This window comes from Lactuca virosa, chromosome 1 (assembly GCF_052849685.1).
Source record: "Lactuca virosa cultivar CGN04683 chromosome 1, Lactuca_virosa_CGN04683_v6, whole genome shotgun sequence".
Classification (NCBI taxonomy): Eukaryota; Viridiplantae; Streptophyta; class Magnoliopsida; order Asterales; family Asteraceae; genus Lactuca; species Lactuca virosa.
The window spans coordinates 248460348-248481033 of NC_136426.1; the positions used below are offsets into that span (position 1 = coordinate 248460348).

Below are 20686 nucleotides of genomic sequence, written 5' to 3' on the forward strand. Positions count from 1 at the left end.
ACAGAAAACACATGTAAATTATAAAGTCATCAAGGATAAACACTTTGCTCAACATGTTACAAAATGTTTTGGAAATTGTAAGCTGTTAACTAGTTTTTAACCTTTCTGCACTCTTTTAGAAAAATCATAGAAAAATCATACGAAACCGAAAACTAAATCCATAAACTCGGAGAGTTTAGTAATTGTGTCTAGTTTATTCATAATTGTTTTTATGATTTTTAGAAGTCTCTAACTTGTGTGAAAATGCTCATATTCACAGACTGGTCCGTATTTGTTTCTGAATTGATAGACAGTTTTATAAAAATCACCATAAATTGTAGAAAAATCGTATGGAGATGTGAAAGTAGTCATTAGAAAGGTATAAACCTAAACTACTTGCATATAAAACAGTTTTTGAAAGATATTAAGTTTAAGATAGTCAAAACAGTCCGTGAATGGGGCTTAACGTTTCTGATGAAAGCTGTTGTTTGAGCTTAGTTAAGTTTTTGATGTATTAACTTGTATTCCCCCCTTAAAACTAGAAGAAAACATGAAAATGTAGGGGTATGAACTCACCTTGAGTGATTTCCTTAGATGTATGCTGAAGAGAAAGGGTTTCCAAGTCAAGAACACTTGATAGGAGCTTGGAGAGTTGAAAATCTAAGAACAATTATGGTGACATTTGTTATGAGAGATTCATAATCTGAGTGAAGGAGTGAAGAATGTTCAATGTAGGATGAAAATACTTACTGAATGAGGGTGAGAAGCTCAAAGGCATCCTTCGAGTCTCGAGTTCTTAGAGAGGGAAATGAGAGAGAAGTGTTTGTTTCTTGGTGAGAGAGTGAGTAAAGTGGAAGGAGAGATGGGGGTTTCCAACTTTTGATCAAGTTACCAGCTGGAAGAGAGGTGTGAGAGAACAAATAGTTGACTAGGTATGGATGAATAGTGACTGAGGGTTGTCCTATGTAGGTATTGGGGTTACCTTGAGTCACACTTCATGGAAAAATCAACACTCTAACTCAATATCTTACCCACCAGATATTGTCCTTAAGTTGAGATTTCCCCCAAAATGTGATTAAAATATGAATATATATGGTCTTATATGTCAAAATATAAGTTTGAGTGAAAATCCCACGCGAAAATCATGAAAAACGAGCTTAAAACGCAACAGTGGTCGAAAACCGGGAGAAGGAAACGAACCTGCGAGGGTTCCGGAGCGAGGTCTTCCGAGACGTGCGAGGGAAGAGTACTCCAGAGTGAAGGAGTCCGAACCTGAGGGAGATGCGAAATTGTCCGGTTCCGGACTAAGAGGGTTCCGGACCAAGAGGGTCCAGACCAAGAGGGTTCTGGGCCAAGAGGGTTTGGTTGGGTTTTCTCCTTTGGTTTTGGGCTGTTTTCGACTGAGGAAGGTACATAGAGAGATTTGGGAGAGATTTCACATTCTTGGAGAGATTTGGGAGAGATTTCACATACTTGGAGAGATTTCACATGCTTGGAGAGATTTGGGAGAGATTTCACATACTTGAAGAGACTTGGGAGAGATTTCACATACTTGGAGAGATTTGGGAGAGATTTCACATAATTGGAGAGATTTGGGAGAGATTTCACATACTTGGAGAGATTTGGGAGAGATTTCACATACTTGGAGAGATTTGGGAGAGATTTCACATACTTGGAGAATTGGGAGAGATTTCACATACTTGGACAGAATTGGGAGAGATTTCACATACTTGGAGAGATTTGAGAGAGATTTCACATACTTGGAGAGATTTGGGAGAGATTTCACATACTTGGAGAGATTTGGGAGAGATTTCACATACTTGGAGAGATTTGGGAGAGAGATAGATACAATTGGAGAGATTGAGAGAGACTTTGTCGGGAGCCTTTATTAATGTTTTTGTTTGTAGTACAAAGACCGCAGACATAGTTAAATCCCATTTTGAGTGTTATACACCCCCGAAGGGCACGTGATAGTGTTTTATAGAGTTGTTACTTCCCTCATTCTGATAAGGGTTTAGAATTTTGAACATTTGAAACTCTCAAGTGTTACTTTGCATTTAAGATTTAGACTCATACATTAGTAACCGTAAAGAAATACCTAATCATATTAGCACTAGTTGAGTTGTCCAGTTTGACTTGTTGACTTTCTTTGACTTTGACTTGACCAGAAAGTGACAGTTGTCACATTATCCCCCCGTTAGAAGGAATTTCGTCCCGAAATTAGTACTTTGATCGGGACTTCAAGATTTTGGGAAGAAGTGTGGATATTTTTGTTTCAACTAATCATCGCGTTCCCAGATGAACTCGGGTCCTCGTTTAGCGTTCCAACGGACCTTCACTATAGGGATGCGACTCTGTTTTGTTCTCTTGATCTCTCGATCCATGATTTCTACCGGTTCTTCTACGAAGTGGAGACTCTCGTTGACCTCGATTTCCTCGGGTGTACGTTGTTAAGTTCTTGGGGTAGCCGATGTTTGTATGCCACCGGGCCAATCCTGGCAAGGATTTCGAACGAACCGATATACCTTGGATTTAGTTTAGCACGTTTACCAAAACATATCGTTCCTTTCCGTGGTGAGACCTTCAGTAGCACCCGGTCCCCAACCTAGAATTCCAAGGGTTTGCGTCACTTATCGGCGTATCTCTTTTGTCGATCTCGAGATGCTTTCAGTCTTTCTCGAATTTGAATAATCTTTTCCGTAGTTTCCCTTATGATTTCAGGGACAGTGAGGGTGTTGTTAGGGACTTGCCCTTTTGCTAACTGTGTATCTCCCACTTCAGCCTAGCATAGTGGTGATCTGCACTTGCGGCCATAAAGAGCTTCAAATGGCGCGACCTTGATGCTAGTATGATAGCTGTTGTTATACGATAACTCAATAAGTGGTAAGTGAGTATCCCACACTTTACCAAAGTCAATAATACAAGCTCTTAGCATATCTTCCAAGGTTTGAATAGTTCTTTCACTCTACCCGTCGGTTTGTGGATGGTAGGCTGTACTCATGTCTAGCCTGGTCCCTAGAGCTTTCTGTAAGGACTGCCAGAATCGGGAAGTGAATCTACTATCTCTGTCAGAGATAATGGATATCTGCACACCATGTAGTCGTACAATCTCTTTGATGTACGTCCTAGTCAACTTTTCCATCTTGTGGGTCTCCTTTATTGGCAGGAAGTGCGCGGATTTGGTCAATCTATCGACGATTACCCAAATGGTATCAAGACCACCCGTCGTCTTAGGCAGTTTGGTTATGAAGTCCATGGTTATTCGTTCCCACTTCCATTCGGGTATCGCAGGTTGCTGGAGTAGACGCGAAGGCTTTTGGTACTCTACCTTCACTTTGGCGCAAGTTAGACACTTGCTCACGTAAGTAGCGATCTCAGATTTCATGTTCGGCCACCAGTAGAGTTTCTTTAGGTCCAGGTACATCTTGTCAGAATCGGGATGTACGGAGTATCGAGTTTTGTGAGCTTCGTTCAGGACGACGTCCCTGAACCCGCCAAATTTCGGTGTCCAAATTTGGTTCATGAGATAACGAGCTCCGTCGTCCTTGACTTCTAGATTCTTATCCATTCCTCTTAATGCCTCACCCCGCCACATTCTCAGGCTTCAGAGCTTCCAGCTGGGCCTCTTTGATTTGCATGGACAGGTGCGAATGGGTTGTCATGGTTAATGACTTTACTCGGCGACCCGAGTATTCTTTTCGACTTAAGGCGTCAGCAACCACGTTGGCCTTACCTGGGTGATAACGAATCTCACACTCGTAATCATTCAGTAATTCTACCCATCGTCTCTGCCTCATGTTGAGCTCTTTTTGATTGAGGATGTGTTGAAGGCTTTTGTGATCGGTAAAGATAGTACACTTTGTTCCGCAAAGGTAGTGCCTCCATATTTTTAGGGCGAATACTACTGCTCCCAATTTGCGGTCATGTGTGGCGTAATTGACCTCGTGCGTTTTTAATTGCCTCGATGCGTAGGTAATGACCTTTCCTCGTTGCATTAACACACATCCAAGGCCCTAGTTTGATGCGTCGCAGTAGACCACAAAGTCTTCGGTTCCCTCTGGCAGGGATAAATCGGGGCGCTACACAGGGCCTGTTTTAAGGTTTGGAAGGCGGTTTCTTGTTTCTCTTCCCAGCTGAAAGTTACACTCTTTTGGGTTAGGCTGGTAAGTGGTTTGGCAATCTTGGAGAAGTTTTGGATGAACCTCCGGTAGTAGCCAACGAAGCCTAAGAATTGGTTGATTTCTGTAGGCGTCTTTGGTGCTGACCAATTCTCGATTGCCTTGATTTTGTAGGGATCCACGTGTATCCCTTTCTCGCTAACCACATGGTGGAGGAAGTCTACTTCTCGGATCCAAAATTCACACTTCGAAAATTTTGCATATAATTTTTCCGCCCTTAGTGTCTCCAATACTTGTCGTAGATGTTGGATATGCTCTTCCTTACTCTTTGAATAGACTAAGATGTCGTCTATGAAGACAATCACGAACTTGTCTAGGTAAGGCCGACATACCCGGTTTATTAGATCCATGAACACTACGGGTGCGTTTGTTAACCCGAAGGGCATTACTACAAACTCGTAGTGACCGTACCGAGTTCTGAATGTCGTTTTCGAAACATCCTCCTCCTGAACCCGTAGTTGATGGTATCCCGACCACAGATCGATAATTGAGAAGTAAGAGGCTCCTTGGAGTTGATCAAATAGGTCGTCGATTCGGGGTAAGGGGTATCGGTTTTTGATGGTAAGCTTATTTAGGTCGCGGTAGTCGATGCACATGCGAAATGATCCATCCTTCTTTTTCACAAACAAAACTGGTGCTCCCCAAGGCGAGAAGCTGGGTCTAATGGAACCTTTGCTCAGCAGTTCGTTTAGTTGGCTGGATAGTTCTTGCATCTCAGCTAGCGCTAGACGGTAGGGCGCTTTGGCCACGGGGGTAGCTCCGGGGATTAGGTCGATTCGGAATTCAACTTGTCGTGCGGGTGGAACTCCGAGAAGGTCTTCTGGGAATACGTCAGGGAAAATACAGACCTCCAGAATGTTCTTGATGTTTTACACCTCTTGTTTCTTATCCACTATGTGGGCTAAGAAGGCGTGGTGTTCCTTGCGAAGATACTTTTGGGATTTGACGCATGAGATGATTTGTAGGTTTGCACTAGGTTTGTCGCCGTAGACGACAAGAGTTTCGCCACTCGGCAGATTAAGGCGTACGGCCCTTTCGTAACACAGAATGTCAGCACGATTTGAGCTTAACCAATCCATGCCAATGATGATGTCAAAGCTTTTTATTGAAACCGACAATATATCGATTTTGAATGAGTGATTGTCTAGAGTGAGGGTACACCCTAAGTATATTTCGTTAGTGCTTTCTGTCTTTCCATTTGTCATTTCTACAACGTATGTATCTTTTAGTGTTTGGGGATTTTGTTTTAAAATTTGTTTGAATTTGTGGCTAACGAAACTCCTCTCCGCTCCACTATCGAATAATATGCATGCATATGAGTTATTGAGGAGAAATGTACTGGTAACCACCACGGGATCCTCCCTTGCTTCTCCCTGCCCTAAGGCCAAGATCCTTCCGACACCGCCGGTGTTTGCGTTTCTAGCTTTTGGGCAGTCGCTCTTGTAGTGCCCAGTTTCCCCACAGCCGTAGCAGGCTCGACTTGCTCCGGCGTTGGTGGCCGGGTTGGCTTGTTGGGCAGATGCCCTACAGTAACGGGCGGTACGCTCCTTTTTATTACAGCGGTTGTAGTGCATTTCACGACAAGGACCGTTGTGGTGAAAGTTGCACTTGTTGCACTTGGCGAGGGTTCCAGCATATTGTCTCAGTGGTGCTGGAGTAGAAGGAGTAGTGGCAGCATGAATGGCAATAGTTTGTTGCTTCTTGGTAGGGTCCTGCGCAGGTTGCTTCTTTTTATTATCGCAGAACTTCCTTTTGTTGTTCCCTCCTCTTTCTTGGTCGGAGGTGCTTGTCACAGTGACATGGCTGGCCCGATGATCAATGAGTTGTTGTGTCAACTCCTTGGCACTGTCGAAGGTAGTTGGCCGTGAGGCCAACACGCTATTTTGAATCTGGGAAGATAATCCCCAGAGATATCGTTCCACCTTCTTGCTTTCCAGAGTGACCATCGCCGGACAGAGGAGTACTAGATCATTGAATCGGGCAGTGTAAGCTGCAAGGTCAGAGCCCGTCATCTTGAGACTCCATAGTTCTTGCTTTAATTTTTGCACTTCACCCCTTGGGCAATACTCCTTCAGCATCATAGTTTTCAAGTCTTCCCAGCTTATCGAATTAGCCACAGCGAGAGTTAGAGATTTTACGTGGCCGTTCCACCAAGTAAGGGCCCTGCCGGTGAAGTGCAAGCTGCGAATTGGACTTTGTTTGCTTCGGGGCACGCACAGATCTCGAAGACAGATTCGGTCTTCTCGAACCACTACATCAAAGCGATGTCTCCCCCGCTACAATTGAATGAATCGGGTTTTCCATTAGTGAAGTCCTTATAGGAACACTCTCTCGAACGCCCTTGGCTATCTCCTTGAGTGGAGTTATTAGTACCGCTCCCTGTTCTCCTGGCACCGTCAGTGCTGATTTGGGATATAGCAGCTGCCACCGCGGCTGTAACCGCAGCCGTAACCGCAGCCTGGAACATAACAGGATCATACTGGGGAGGCGGCGGTGGTGGATTTTTTTGTGTTCCGCCAGTGCGTCTAGCAGATCTACGAGGTGACATCTTTCTGTCATAGAATTTTAAAGACGAAATAAGAATAAGTCTTTTAGTAATGGTTATTAGTCGGGTGTCGTAAAACTAGGTTATTAGTTTTCAAGTATAGTATTTCCCGATTTTTCAAATGTTTCAAACAATTCATAGTAGGAGTCTATATGAATAAACTCATGAATTTAGTAGTAATGACTCAATTGAACTCTTGTAATCTTTGTTCCATGCCTGATCTACTCATAAGACCACTCAATGTATATTAGTTGTGTGTAACTAAGGTTCAATAGACCGTTGAACTTAATGAGTCTGCCCTGAGCCCACAACCAAACAAGGAACATGATCCAAGGCGGACTCACCATTTCTAAGTCGATTGCCTCTTAATTACATATAACCTCGAGGTATATATTAAATAATCTTAGAGTTACCATAAGCAAATCGTTTGTAATGCTATGTTTTGCAATCTGTGGTAAACTCCCAATAAAATAAAATGCATGCCAATTTTCATTGATACAATTTAGTACATGTTCTTAGGAAAATTTGACCTTATAGAATGTCTACATTGTATCAACATAACGAAAAATTTTGACAGCGCATAGACCATTCGACTAGTGTAATCACTTAGACGCAGGGTCAAAACTACTTGCAGGAAAGAATAGTCCCAACACATACTCGTAAACCTAATTTATAACAAAACGTGAGTAGTTACAAGAACTACTCGAGGTGGGTGGTATCGGGTGGTCCCTTGCGGGCCTGAAGACGAGGTCGAGGCTCCCTGTAGCTCCGCAATTCGGCGTTCGGCCGTGATCACTCTCTCCTCGAGAGCCGCATGCCTTGTCTGGTACTCCCTTACCTCCGCCCGAGCGGTGGTAAGGTCCTCGATGAGTTGGTCCATTGGATAGAAGTCTCTTTACAAGTCCCTAGTACGAGCATCTGAGGCTTCTACAACAACGTTGAGATCCCGAACTTGATTCGCCATTTCCCTATTCTGGTCCCCTAGACTCGTCATTTTCTGGATCACGACTAGGATAGCTCTGTCAGCCGGTCCCCCATGACTGAGGTCGTAGTAACCCCGTTGATCGCCAAATGCTGATCGTTGCCGTTGTTGACAGCTCCATCTCTCGATCACTGTTTCCCAACGGGGCTCAGGCCCGTTGTAGCCAAAACGGTTCGCAGGCACCCTGGCGATGTAAGGAGGGTTGATGACTTCCTCCTCCGGCTCCTCCTCTTCTTCTTCGTCCTCCAATTCTTCTTCGAGTTCTGCTTCGTCCACTTCTTCTTCCTCTTCGGGGTCTTCTTCAGGCTCCTCCTCGGATACTTCTTCGGGATCCTCTTCCGGTTCTGCTTCCAACCAACCACCGTTCTCCTGGTTCGGAAAGTAGGGGTCTGCGGGTAAATGAAATCCTGGCATGTCGTCTGTATGAGAATAGGGGTGTAAGAGGCAAATAATGAATCTATAAATGTTGTGCTTAGTTAACATAAAATACTCCTATAGTATTTTAACGGTTGTGTTTGATTCTTAACGTGTTTCTTGTATGGGTGTTGGTAAGTTGATACACTTGTTGTCCACTATGGCTATCCCCCGGCATATACTAGTCACTTCTCGGACGAATATAGTTGATCAGGCTATATTCCTCCCAAACTTGATTGCATATCCCAAGGCATATTCACATTGCACAACTCCTCTATTTTTAACTTTTGCGTTTTCCTTAGACGTGACACTATACCGGAATGCATGTATGTACTTATACTTTTTCATTAAAATAACGCTTTTATTATTTTTCAAAGTAAATTTGTAGGGAAAACCTTTAAATCAGAGAATCTTAGTCCCTTTGTGTTTATAGTTTGTATATCTTATGTGGTTTGATATACTATGTTCACTATAAACAATGCTCTGATACCAATCTGTCACACCCCCAAACCATGGATGGTGGAAACGTCCGGGGGTGGGAATGACTTCATGTATAGTATCACAACAACGAGTATAATAGTGCTCATAGTAAATACAACCATCATAATTATAATTGAAAAAGTTACATCGTAGTATGAGTTTACATGTTTCACAATCAATTCCACTATGATGACAAAATGAAATGTTTGACAATTTAACGTCCCATCCTCAAAAGCTGTTGATTTCCTGTTTCACTGATTTCCTGAGAATACAAGTAGTTTTGAAAGAGTGTCAACAATTAAGTTGGTGAGTTCATAAGCTTTTGGATGAAATGATGGAAAAACTTTTGTTTGTAAATGTAAATGAATAGTTAAGAAAATCCAATATTTTCCTTATAAAATGTTATGTAGCCTTAAATCCCAAGACAGAGAGTATGTGTGTATTTTGTACTTATAACGTGTTTGTAATTATAATATGTATCCCAGAAAAATCCAATATTTTCCTTATACAAAGTCGTGTAGTCTTAAATCCCAAGACTGAGAGTATGCCGTTATAGATAGATAAAACCTTTTTTTTAAAGTAGCATTTTCCCGTAAACTTGAAATGCTGTTAACTTCCTATGTGAGTCGTTATAACCATCCTATAACTAGAATGAACCTGCTACAACATTTTTCAGATGTCAAGATCCTATGACTTTTGTCACCCGTAGACGTGTAGGTCCCGCTGTACCTAGCAGCAAGGTGTGGGGTGTCAATCCCAATATAGATCTATATACAATTATCGCACTCTCCGTACAAGAGATTCTGGTTATAACTTACAGGATTTTTTTTTGACCCGTAGTCTAAGAGTACAATTGAAGAATTGTCTCACAACTTATGTTAACGAGTTTACGTGTGGTTTGAGTGTAAAATCTTTTGTGTGGCGGAAATAAATCCCCTTTTTATGTAGTATGTTTGAGAAGTACAATCCATAAACTATACTCCTTATATTTCCTCTTGTATACTTGTAATGATAAAGGACTCTTACAATTCAGTGAGTAATTTCTATTATTTAAGTGTAACTCAACAGAAAACACATGTAAATTATAAAGTCATCAAGGATAAACACTTTGCTCAACATGTTACAAAATGTTTTGGAAATTGTAAGCTGTTAACTAGTTTTTAACCTTTCTGCACTCTTTTAGAAAAATCATAGAAAAATCATACGAAACCGAAAACTAAATCCATAAACTCGGATAGTTTAGTAATTGTGTGTAGTTTATTCATAATTGTTTTTATGATTTTTAGAAGTCTCTAACTTGTGTGAAAATGCTCATATTCACAGACTGGTCCGTATTTGTTTCTGAATTGATAGACAGTTTTATAAAAATCACCATAAATTGTAGAAAAATCGTATGGAGATGTGAAAGTAGTCATTAGAAAGGTATAAACCTAAACTACTTGCATATAAAACAGTTTTTGAAAGATATTAAGTTTAAGATAGTCAAAACAGTCCGTGAATGGGGCTTAACGTTTCTGATGAAAGCTGTTGTTTGAGCTTAGTTAAGTTTTTGATGTATTAACTTGTATTCCCCCCTTAAAACTAGAAGAAAACATGAAAATGTAGGGGTATGAACTCAGCTTGAGTGATTTCCTTAGATGTATCCTGAAGAGAAAGGGTTTCCAAGTCAAGAACACTTGATAGGAGCTTGGAGAGTTGAAAATCTAAGAACAATTATGGTGACATTTGTTATGAGAGATTCATAATCTGAGTGAAGGAGTGAAGAATGTTCAATGTAGGATGAAAATACTTACTGAATGAGGGTGAGAAGCTCAAAGGCATCCTTGGAGTCTCGAGTTCTTAGAGAGAGAAATGAGAGAGAAGTGTTTGTTTCTTGGTGAGAGAGTGAGTAAAGTGGAAGGAGAGATGGGGGTTTCCAACTTTTGATCAAGTTACCAGCTGGAAGAGAGGTGTAAGAGGACAAATAGTTGACTAGGTATGGATGAATAGTGACTGAGGGTTGTCCTATGTGGGTATGGGGGTTAGCTTGAGTCACACTTCATGGAAAAATCAACACTCTAACTCAATATCTTACTCACTGGATATTGTCCTTAAGTTGAGATTTCCCCCAAAATATGATTAAAATATGAATATATGTGGTCTTATATGTCAAAATATAAGTTTGAGTGAAAATCCCACGCGAAAATCATGAAAAACGAGCTTAAAATGAAAAAGTGGTCGAAAACCGGGAGAAGGAAGCGAACCTGCGAGGGTTCTAGAGAGAGGTCTTCCGAGACGTGCGAGGGAAGAGTACTCCAGAGTGAAGTAGTCTGAAGCTGAGGGAGATGCGAAATTGTCCAGTTCCGGACCAAGAGGGTTCCGGACGAACAGGGTTCCGTACCAAGAGGGTTCTGGACTAAGAGGGTTTCGGATCAAGAGGGTTCCGGGCTAAGAGGTTCCGTTGGGTTTTCTCCTTTGGTTTTGGGCTGTTTTCGACTGAGGAAGGTACATAGAGAGATTTGAGAGAGATTTCACATTCTTGGAGAGATTTGGGAGAGATTTCACATACTTAGAGAGATTTGGGAGAGATTTCACATGCTTGGAGAGATTTGGGAGAGATTTCACATACTTGAAGAGATTTGGGAGAGATTTCACATACTTGGAGAGATTTGGGAGAGATTTCACATACTTGGAGAGATTTAGGAGAGATTTTACATAATTGGAGATATTTGGGAGAGATTTCACATACTTGGAGAGATTTGGGAGAGATTTCACATACTTGGAGAGATTTGGGAGAGATTTCTCATACTTGGAGAGATTTGGGAGAGATTTCACATACTTGGAGAGATTTCACATACTTGGAGAGATTTGGGAGAGAGATAGATACAATGGGAGAGATTGAGAGAGACTTTGTAGGGAGCCTTTATTAATGTTTTTCTTCGTAGTTCAAAGACCGCAGACTTAGTTAAGTTCTATTTTGAGTGTTATACACCCCCGAAGGGCATGTGATAGTGTTTTATAGAGTTGTTACTTTCGCCATTCTGATTAGGGTTTAGAATTTTGAACATTTGAAACTTTCCAATGTTACTTTGCATTTAAGATTTAGAGTCATACATTAGTAACCATAAAGAAATCCCTAATCATATTAGCACTAGTTAGAAGGAATTTCGTCCCGAAATTAGCACTTTGATCGGGACTACAAGATTTTAGGTAGAGGTGTGGGTATTTTTGTTTCACCTGATCTTCGCGTTCCTAGGTGAACTCGGGTCCTCGTTTAGCGTTCCAACGGACCTTCACTATAGGGATGCGACTCTGTTTTGTTCTCTTGATCTCTCGATCCATGATTTCTACCGGTTCTTCTACGAAGTGGAGACTCTCGTTGACCTCGATTTCCTCGGGTGTACGTTGTTAAGTTCTTGGGGTAGCCGATGTTTGTATGCCACCGGGCCAATCCTGGCAAGGATTTTGAACGAACCGATATACCTTGGATTTAGTTTAGCACGTTTACCTAAACTTATCGTTCCTTTCCGTGGTGAGACCTTCAGTAGCACCCGGTCCCCAACCTAGAATTCCAAGGGTTTGCGTCACTTATCGGCGTATCTCTTTTGTCGATCTCGAGATGCTTTCAGTCTTTCTCGAATTTGAACAATCTTTTCCGTAGTTTCCCTTATGATTTCAGGGACAGTGAGGGTGTTGTTAGGGACTTGCCCTTTTGCTAACTGTGTATCTCCCACTTCAGCCTAGCATAGTGGTGATCTGCACTTGCGGCCATAAAGAGCTTCAAATGGCGCGACCTTGATGCTAGTATGATAGCTGTTGTTATACGATAATTCAATAAGTGATAAGTGAGTATCCCACACTTTACCAAAGTCAATAATACAAGCTCTTAGCATATTTTCCAAGGTTTGAATAGTTCTTTCACTCTACCCGTCGGTTTGTGGATGGTAGGCTGTACTCATGTCTAGCCTGGTCCCTAGAGCTTTCTGTAAGGACTGCCAGAATCGGGAAGTGAATCTACTATCTCTGTCAGAGATAATGGATATCTGCACACCATGTAGTCGTACAATCTCTTTGATGTACGTCCTAGTCAACTTTTCCATCTTGTGGGTCTCCTTTATTGGCAGGAAGTGCGCGGATTTGGTCAATCTATCGACGATTACCCAAATGGTATCAAGACCACCCGTTGTCTTAGGCAGTTTGGTTATGAAGTCAATGGTTATTCGTTCCCACTTCCATTCGGGTATCACAGATTGCTGGAGTAGATGCGAAGGCTTTTGGTACTCTACCTTAACTTTGACGCAAGTTAGACACTTGCTACGTAAGTAGCGATCTCGGCTATCATGTTCTGCCACCAGTAGAGTTTCTTTAGGACGACGTCCCTGAACCCGCCAAATTTCTGTGTCCAAATTCAGTTCATGAGATAACGAGCTCCGTCATCCTTGACTTCTAGATTCTTATCCATTCCTCTTAATGCCGCACCCGCCACATTCTCAGGCTTCAGAGCTTCTAGCTCGGCCTCTTTGATTTGCATGGACATGTGCGAATGGATTGTCATGGTTAATGACTTTAGTCGGCGACCCGAGTATTCTTTTAGACTTAAGGCGTCAGCAACCACGTTGGCCTTACCTGGGTGATAACGAATCTCACACTCGTAATTATTCAGTAATTCTACCCATCGTCTCTGCCTCATGTTGAGCTCTTTTTGATTGAGGATGTGCTGAAGGCTTTTGTGATCGGTAAAGATAGTACACTTTGTTCCGCAAAGGTAGTGCCTCTAGATTTTTAGGGCGAACACTACTGCTCCCAGAAAGTGACGGTTGTCACATGCACCTTGGAGCTGATCAAACAGATTGTCGATCCTCGGAAGCGGATAACAGTTCTTCACTGTTAAATTGTTTAGTTCCCAATAATCAATACACATCCTGTACGACCCGTCCTTATTTTTCACAAACAGGATCGGTTCTCTCCATAGGGAACTGCTCAGACGGATAAAACCCTTTTCAAGCAGCTCCTACAGCTATATAGACAACTCCTGCATCTCAAGCAGTGCTAGGCGATATGGCGCCTTGGCTATCGGAGCAGAACCAGACATCAAATCAATCCAAAACTCAACCTGCCGCTCGGGAGGGACTCCTAGCAAATCCTCGGAAAAAACATCGGGTAAATCCCACACAATGGGTACCACGCTAAACCGTGACATGGCCTCAGCCCGTGTATCTGAAACCTAAACCAAAAATCCAGAACATCCCTGCTGAAGAAGTGTTAATATTATATGTGTTGTGTCAATTGGTTGTATTTCAGAATTTTATGTATGTATTTCGCTTCCAAAATGGGCCTGTCCATCTTCAGAATCTTAGCTTAGTAGGTCTATATATGTAATACATTGTTCCCTTTATTTTATACTGTTATTTATGTAACCGTTTCTACACTCATAGAATAGTTCTTTGTTGCGAACTGTTCTTTGTGCTTATTAATACAAATTGAGCTTCTTTCATTTGATATCATTCTTGTTCATTAAATCACTTTCATATTTCTTATTGAATACCAGAAGAATAGTGATTGAGGGGGAGAATGTAAGGTTAAAAGTATTCCATTGATGATAACAAGGGGCCTCCTTTTATGACATGTGGGTTATTGGCCTAGACTTGTTTTGTACCCAATAAATAGTCATGTAATATTCATTTTAGGGAAAGAGAGACAAGATGTATTCACTAAATGAGATGAGGTTTCTTAGGTAGAATGGATATATTTCAATTTTTTCTTTTAGTGTAATTTCCTCATCTTGTTGAATAAAATATCTTGTTCACCAAATACATCTTCATGATTGTGTTCGTTCTTAAATTCCGGATCATCAAATCATCTTGTGATTTTTCCCCAACAACCGGTATCAGAGCGGGTCTTTGAAGATCAATGTGATTTTGAAGTATCGGTTCTGGATTTGATGAATTTCTACACAAGTTATTGAAGATTCTTGTATTTTGGTGTTTTGGAATCAAGCTTCCAGTTCATGGAGATTTATGGTCTTTGATACTTTTCATCGTGGTAATTCCAATCCGATTCTCATTTACTTCATATTTTTCTATGGATATGATTTGTTTTGAGATCAAAGTCTTTTGATTCAATTATTTTCCAAAGATCCATGTTTTAGCCCAAATCATGTGTTACTACTGTTGATTATATTCACTTTTTTCAATTCGGATCTGAATTTCATTTTATTAAGTCGAGAGTTCAGCCCAGTTATATTCACAAATTCTCTATTTTTACTGTTCATCCGTTTCATCTTGAGCCCAAATCCAGTTTGCTATTGTTCATCATGATCTATTACCATGTACATCAAATTTCTTTGACCTTATTCTAAAAAGCTTTGACGATTGTTTCTTATTTTCTGTTCTCTCGTCCTTTTCGCATCCTCTGTTCACTGAATCGAATCCATAGATCACAAAATCTTCATTATCAATAATCGAAATTAAGTATTTTTTCAAGGTCGATTATCGAATTCAAGTTTTTATCTCTTGACTGGTCGATTGTTTTATATTTATGTGATAAATTTTGTTTCGGATCTCAATATCGACTTGAATTTGAAGATTGATTCGATGATTCTTGTTTGTCTTTATTGGAATCGATGGTTCTAAACTTAAAACTGATTAAAGATATGTGAGGATGGACCGATGTTTATTGGGGATTCTTATTAATGAATTGATATTTTGAGTTTAAAGAACCAATGAAGAACAGATGAAGGATGATTACAATTTTGGTTGAAAATGAATTTGATCTGAAAATCAATTTGCAAATGATGATTTGGTGTTTATCACGTGTTGAATTGAAACTGAAGGTGAATGTCTCTTTTCGGAACGATGGAATAATGTGCGACGATTGTTTTGAAATTGGAATGAATGCGATCAGTGTCGGTATTGATCAGAACAGATATTATGGGGGTGTTTGGGATATATTTTTACCTTCAAAAGTCCTTTTTGTAAAAGGACTTTTTACAAAAGATGTTTTTAAAAATGTGTTTGGATTAGCACTTGAGAAGCAAAAGTCAAAAGTTGTTTTTTAAAAGTGTTTGGTTTAACTTTTACATGTAAAATGACTAAAAAGGACATGCTTACATATTTACAATTATTTACTAATTTAGATATACTATTTTATACTAAACAATTTTTTTTAACACATTATAATTTTGTAAGCATTTCATTAGAAAATAAAAAATATAAATTTCTTTTAAATATTCCTAATTTTTTTATTAGACCATGATAATATTAAAAAACGTTCATACAAATTGTAAATAATTCATAAAAAATATCATAGATAATATTACATTCGTCTTCGCAATGTGATTATATCTTGTGCAATAATATCTCGCATCGCTGCCATATATAAATCATCATCACTTGTGCGACGTGTACTTGGACCTTCTTCGTAAACTTCACTATTAGTATCACCTCGTATGGGATTGTAGGATTCTTGTTGTGCCCTATTAAACGCTTCATCAAACCTACCAACCTTTCTAATATAGTTATGGATCGCCAATGATGCTATCACAATTTTCACTTGGTTCTTATACTTGTAATTAACATGCATGTCTCTTAGTAACACCCACCTAGCTTTCCACACTCCAAAAGTCCGTTCAATGATATTTCCAACGATGAGTGGAGATAGTTAAATTTCTCTTTCGGTCCACGAGGTTCACGAATAACAGCCGAGTGTCCACGTCGAAAATCTGGTAAATGATAACGAATATTTGTGCCTTTGTATAGAGCATGATACCCTCTAGTATTTGGATATCCGGCATCAACAACGTAATATTTATCTGTAAATAATACAAACAAATTATTTTTTCGTTTCAAAAAAGTAGTAAAATTATAAAACTTGTCTTCCAAATAAAAATATACTAACCGCCCGTTGGATATGGAAAATTAAGATCTGGTCTCTATAAGGCTTCATTGAAAATTCTTGTGTCATGTGCAGTCCCCTTCCAACCGGCCCATACAAATGTAAAACACATGTTAAAATCACAAACAACCATTATATTTTGTGTTGCATATCCCTTTCGACCAATGTACTTCGCTTCCTCGTTTTGTGGAACTGATGCCCTAACATGTGTCCCATCTATAGCACGAATGCAATCCTTCAAATACAAAAATATATCATAAATAAATCATTTGTTAAAGTTTGACTACCAAGAAAATGAACATTGGATAATACCTTGAACATTGGATAATACCGAGGGTTATTTAATATATATTCAGGAACATCATCATTATAGTTTGCAACTGGCTTGATGATGTCGGCACTCAGTTTTAGCACGGCTTCGAAAACTGTATGGAAATGCCTATGAATTTTTTCCCCCGAATGATTAAAAAACTCTTGCACAAATCTATTGCTACACCCATGAGCCAAAGTCATCAAGAATATTCCTATAGATTCCTCAATAGATATATTTCGTGTTTGTTGTAGTCCATAATTTGTAGCAAGATCTACGCATAACCGTCTAAAAACCGGTACGTTCAATCTAAACATCTCATAACACCATCTAGGATGTCCATTTAGTACTTCATAAATAAACATGTGCCCTGTGCGGTCTGAAGTGTGACATGGCATACGTACGTTACGAACCAATTTCATTAACCTTCCTAAATGATTTCATCAATTTAAACATTTGCTAATCAATCTTTCATTAATTAAAACAGAAAAAATAGAACAACAATGGAAGAAAACAACACAAACCAGAATAAAGAAATTAGAATAATTTTCACAAATGGGTACCTGTTAACAACACAAATTAGTCACCGTGAACAAAAAATTTCATCAATTTAATCAATATCATCCAACTTTTATCAATTTCACTAATTATTATTCAATAAATCATCAATTTCACAAATCTATGACTGTTAACACAATATGCATCAATTTACAGTCAACAAATATCCATACAAGGAACAAATGACATGCAATGCAAGGAGAATCGAAATCAAAGTAACAAATCACATACAGTACAAGGAAAATCGAAAGGTGACATTTTCTTTGCTAATGAAAATCGAAAATCAAGACAAACAAAACCAAAACAGGAGTTTGCACTTACCTGGTCGGAGAGGGAGAGACGCCGGCAGAGAAGATCGTCGGCTTGGAGGAAGACCGCCGACGGCTTTGGAGGAAGATCACCGATTGCTTTGGAGATCGATGAACGAGAGAGAAGAATGGGCAGCGGACAAAACGAGAACGGGAGAAGAGAAGAACGTATCTTCAATTGATTAGGGTAGTTGGGATTAGGGTAGTTGGGGGTATAAAAGTAATTTCAGTTTTAAGGGCTTCAAAAGTTACAAAAACTCACGTTCCCGTGACTTTTCAAAATGCTCATTTTCCTTCTTTCTGAAAAGTTGCTTTTAAAAGATCTTTTCCCTTTACCAAACATCTTTTGGTTCCTTTTTAACTTTTACGAAAAGATAAAGGCTAAAAGTTGGTTTAAAAGATAAAACAAACACCCCTATGAACCGAACAAGAAGAGAGAGTCATCGGAGTTGAGGGGATAAGAGGTCAAAATCGGGGTTATATTTTCAGGACTGATTTCGCAGGTAATGGACATTTTCGCAATTGAAATCAAGGTCTCGGAATCGGAACTCAAATCACCAATCGGAAAATAACTTGTGATCAGAATAGAAGGAATTGAACGGAAACAATTTGGAAATCGGAACAATGAATCTTTTCGGAATCGAAACTATTATCTCAAGTCATTGCTGCGTTAGTTTATCTAAGAGTTAATGGGTAAGAAAACTTCAAGTTACACTTCTAGTCCCTAGAATTTCAGCACAATGACAATTTCAGCCCAATATTTCAAAATGATTATGAATTCAAGGGATGATGAACAAAATTGAATTTTTCGTGAACAATAAATATTGGATTCCAACAAGTCTTGGCGGTTCGGAAGGTCGTGTTTCGCAAAATATAACATTTTTTGTCGACCTTTTCGGATTTTAAATTTCAATGCTTATTCCATTTTGTCGAGGGGGAGCATAGCAAATGATTTATCCAATTCAAGATCATTCTCATGACCATTTGAAGGTTTTATAATCATTTTTTTATTATAAAAAGGGGGAGAATCTGACATGGCCATTCGAAATTGGATGGTTACTTTTCAAATTGGAGGATTTTTGATGAAGCTTGTGCTAGCGATATGAAAGTGGGTATATCATTTTTAGGTATTGATGAACTTTAGGACAGGGATCCCAAAGATTCTACCAATGACCGTGGTGCTTTGATTGACTATGACTTTTTGATATTTATCGATCAAGTGACGTTACGAATCTTGAATTTGATTTGTTACATGATATTTTTTGGTGGCTTATATCATTAGCATATTTGAAGATCATTGTGACTTGGAGGGGGAGTTCTTCAAGATAAGAAGTGATTTGGTTTCTTAATTTCGAAATGGGTTTTTATGGCAGATTTGACTTTCTTGATAATCTTTGGGATTACATTAGAAGATGAAGTTGAGAAATATTACTTCAATGCTTAGTTTTGTATTTTTATATCCTAGAACCCGTTTTGAAGGCTATTGAAGAATAAAGATTCGTGTATTGCTTCGATATTCCTCGTCACAAGATCTTTTTTTATTTTCTAGAGGCTTGTTTTTGAATTTGAAGCATTGTCATCCATTCCATACTTTGAGCGGGAGAATGTAAGGTTCAAAGTATTCCATGGATGATGACAAGGGGCCTCATTTTATGACATGTGGGTTATTGGCCTAGACTTGTTTTTTACCCTATAAATAGTTATGTAATATTCATTTTAGGGAAATAGATGCAAGATGTAGTCACTAAATGAGATGAGGTTTCTTAAATTCCGTATCATCAAATTGTTCTTGTGATTTTTCTCCAATAAGTGGTATCAGAGTGGGTCTTTGAAGATCAATGTGATTTCTTTGTCATCAGCAACAATAGCATCATACTGAGCTTGAGTTTTAACCTCTTCTCTATTTCTGGAATACTTGTATGTCTCCACAGTCATAGCATGCCAGATGCTAGACCCATGAGTTTCAATCCCAAGCACATAATCCTCAAAGTGAAGAGCCCAGACTTCATAATCGATTCAATCAGGTGATGACGACTTTGAATGTTCAGGAGTGTAGTCTGCAAAGAATGTTCACTTCATAATCTTAGTCTGCAAGGAATGTTCAGGAAAAAATAGGGAAATCAGATCTGTTATCAACAATTGATTTGAAAAGATATAATTGAAAATAGTAGAAATGATTGAGATACCACAAAAAAATCTGATAAAACTTCGAAAAACCCTAAACAAAAACCCTCTTTCTCTTGACAGAAGAATAGTGATTGATTACACTATCCTCTGCTCTGATATCGATTGATATGACCGATAGATTCTATATTCAATACGAAATATGAAAGTGATTTGATGAAAAAAAATGATATTAAATGAAAGAACCTCAATCTGTATTAATAAGAATAAAGAGCAGTTCGCAACAAGGAACTATTCTACGAGTGTAGAAACGGTTACAGAAAGAATGGTACAAAATAAAGGGAACATTGCACTATATATATAGACCTACTGAGCTAAGATTCTGAAGATGGACAGGATGAGAAGGATAAGTTAATGTGTAATCTGAAGGCTATGGGAATTATCAAATTTTCCCTCCCTCCATATACTTTTTATCTGGTGAATTCGTACGATACTGCCAAAGGGATTTGGACATACCGATGGAGCTGTACTCAGGTGATGACGACTTTGAACATTCCTTGCAGACTACACTCCTGTCAGAACTTGGGTCATTCGTACAAAAGCCATAAGAGAATCTTGAACATACAGTTAATCGATTCAATCATCTGTTGAGTAGGTTGTTGAAGTAAAACCTTCAGAGAAAAGTCATTGAAGAGAAGGTTGCTTTCATGAATGGTCTCAGATCTGAATCGAAGTCAATTGTCTTAACTGTGAAAGCATACGAACAATTCAAAATTACTCCCTGGTGAAACTGGTTGGGATTCTGAAATCCCATGAAAAAAAAGTTACGAAGGATGCAAAGCTGGTTTCAAGTGTTGGATCATTGGCGTTAATTACGAATGACGATAAGCAGATGAAGTCGATTGTTGATGATTCCGAGTATGATATATTCTATGA

General features: G+C 39.3%; 1 pseudogene across 1 annotated transcript; it reads right to left on the minus strand.

Annotated features, from left to right (window-relative positions):
- Window positions 1–15871: 15871 nt before the first annotated feature.
- On the minus strand, window positions 15872–19561 carry LOC145128844 (uncharacterized; annotated as a pseudogene). Its single transcript, XR_013717133.1, has 5 exons — window positions 19503–19561; window positions 17640–17798; window positions 16763–16940; window positions 16454–16685; window positions 15872–16367 (listed from the first exon to the last, which is right to left on the minus strand). The product of XR_013717133.1 is annotated as an uncharacterized LOC145128844 (transcript).
- Window positions 19562–20686: the final 1125 nt, after the last annotated feature.